We start from the raw sequence: 2,793 nt of genomic DNA, 5'->3' as shown, positions 1-2,793 counted from the left end.
TATAAGAGGAAGAAATTTCAGTGCAACCATAAATAAAATTTCACTTACTCACCTATGTCAGAAATAATCACTGAGCGTCTATCAAATAAAAAAGGAATTTGGTCTCTTAGCTTCCTATTTAATTCATTATGAACAAAAGTTTAAATGGTTCTAGGATCCTGTCTACAAGGAACTTAAAATATCTACAAGAAAATGACATAATCATAAAAAAAGACTGCCAAATGTTTTAAATTGGCATAAAAATGCATGAGAGTTCAGAAGAAAAGCCGATTAGGCCCGCCATGCCCGGCTTTCGAGACTCAAGGCGGCACCCGCATGCTGGAGGGACGGGGCTACGTGGGCGGCTGCTGCGGGTTCGCCTTCGCCCCGCATAGCTCAGTCGCGCGGGGGCACGCCCCTATCGGGCGGAGGGCGCGCACCCGGTGCCCTCCCCGGTTACTTGCCTGGTCAGGGCCGCGCTAGGGCGCTGTAACTGCCAGTGCAGCTGTCATGGCGTCAGAGGTGCTGGCTGAGGAGTGCTGGCCACGGTCTCTATAGAGCCAGGGGCGGGCGGCCGGCTGGGTATGGAGAGCGGCCCAGAGAGCCTGCTGCCGCTAGAACATGGGGTGGCGGCCTGGCCAGGGCCGGGAACAGGTACTCACCCAGAAGGACTACAGGAAACCAGGCTTGCTGCTGGAGATGGTCCTGGAGTAAGGGCGGCGGAGAACGGCAGCGGGAATGGGCAGGGGGCGGCGGCTGCCAGAAGCCCCCCAGACTCGGCTTCTCCCGCGGGCTCTCCTCAGACTCCTGGACTCTGCAGCTCCTTCCCGGGCTTGGACTTGAAGGAGAGCGTTTTGGAGCATCCTGCTCCCGCGAAGGCGCCTCTGAAAGGGCAGCACAAGGTGACCGCCTCCCCCGAGACAGCCGAGGCCGTTGCGGGCCTTGGTTTGGGTCCAGCCGGAGACTCGGGCCCTGCCTGGATCCTGCTGACACCTGCCGAGCAGAACTGGCGGCCGCCGCCTCCGAGGAGCCCTGCAGCGCTGGCGGCCTCAGCAGCAGTTGCAATGACCCGAGCCCTCCTGGGGAATCGCCAAGCCTGGACTCTGGGTGAGTACCTGTTCCCTAGAGTCGTTCTCTAACCTGCATTCTTTCCCCAGTAGCTCCGAATTCAATAGCGAGGAGGGATCAGAGAACAAGGTTCCGGAGGAGGAGGAGGGCGTGGCAGTATTGCCTCGGGCTGCCCCTCTGTGCAGAGAGGAGGAGGAGGACACTGCTCAGGTGTTTGCAGCCTCCAAGGAATGCTTCCCGGGACAATCTGTGTATCACATCAAGTGGATCCAGTGGAAGGAAGAGAACACACCCATCATCACCCAGAATGAGAATGGACCCTGCCCATTGCTGGCCATCCTCAATGTTTTGCTTCTGGCTTGGAAGGTGAAACTTCCACCAATGATGGAAATTATAACTGCTGAACAACTGATGGAATATTTAGGAGATTACATGCTTGATTCGAAGCCAAAAGAAATTTCAGAAATTCAACGTTTAAATTGTGAACAGAATATGAGTGATGCTATGGAAATTTTGCAAAACTTCAGACAGGCCTGGATGTAAATGTCAGATTCACTGGTGTTCGAGTGTTTGAATATACACCGGAATGCATAGTGTTTGATCTTCTTGATATTCCCTTGTACCATGGGTGGTTAGAGGACCCTCAGATTGATGACATTGTAAAAGCTGTTGGTAACTGCAGCTACAATCAACTAGTGGAGAAGATCATCTCTTGTAAACAATCAGACAATAGTGAGCTGGTTAGTGAAGGCTTTGTAGCTGAGCAGTTTCTAAATAATACAGCCACTCAACTGACATACCATGGATTATGTGAACTAACTTCAACGGTTCAGGAAGGAGAACTTTGTGTGTTCTTTCGGAATAATCATTTTAGCACCATGACCAAATACAAGGGTAAACTGTATTTGTTGGTAACAGACCAGGGATTCCTTACTGAAGAAAAAGTTGTTTGGGAAAGCCTGCACAATGTAGATGGTGATGGAAATTTCTGTGACTCAGAATTTCATCTTCGGCCTCCTTCAGATCCTGAAACTGTATACAAAGGACAACAAGATCAAATAGACCAGGACTATCTTATGGCATTATCTCTACAACAAGAACAGCAGAGTCAAGAGATGAATTGGGAACAAATCCCAGAAGGAATCAGTGATTTGGAACTAGCAAAGAAACTTCAAGAGGAAGAAGACAGACGGGCTTCTCAGTACTACCAGGAACAAGAACAAGCAGCAGCAGCTGCTGCTGCTGCTACTACTACTGCTAATACACAGGCCCAGCTGGGCCAGCTGTTACAAGCCTCTCCATCAAGTGGAAGACAATCTGGGAATAGCGAACGGAAATGAAAGGAACCTCGAGAAAAAGATAAAGAAAAGGAAAAGGAAAAGAATTGCTGTGTCATTTTGTAACAAGTACTAGACTCTGTTGGAATCACCTATATGTGTTGAGAAACAAGACCACATGAGGAAAGGAAGAAAAACCGATAATACTGTCTGTGCCTGATTTCCCATTGGATTTTGTTCATGTTTTTCAGGGGAAAGGTTGTTACTTTTTTACAATCAGACTTCTTAAAGTCACACAATATACTCTTTATGAGCTGGAGTTTCATGTTACAAGTTGGAAATGCTGTGTTGTCATTCATGAAGAATACTGCACTTGTAGCCAAATAAGCAAATCACAGCAAATTTTGTGTCATAGTGACATTCATAATTCATATCAGTTAGTAAGCTATTTCATCTTCTAACAATGAAT

The 2,793-nt window shown here is 48.4% G+C and overlaps 1 pseudogene; it reads left to right on the top strand.

Annotated features, from left to right (window-relative positions):
• The first annotated feature begins 563 nt into the window (after window positions 1-563).
• Window positions 564-2,493, top strand: LOC143386012 (ubiquitin carboxyl-terminal hydrolase MINDY-2 pseudogene; annotated as a pseudogene).
• The last annotated feature ends 300 nt before the right edge of the window (window positions 2,494-2,793 follow it).

Source organism: Callospermophilus lateralis (assembly GCF_048772815.1).
Source record: "Callospermophilus lateralis isolate mCalLat2 chromosome 11 unlocalized genomic scaffold, mCalLat2.hap1 SUPER_11_unloc_3, whole genome shotgun sequence".
NCBI classification, from domain to species: domain Eukaryota; kingdom Metazoa; phylum Chordata; class Mammalia; order Rodentia; family Sciuridae; genus Callospermophilus; species Callospermophilus lateralis.
Note: the sequence above shows the minus strand (reverse complement) of the source record. Positions and strands in the feature narration are given on the sequence as shown.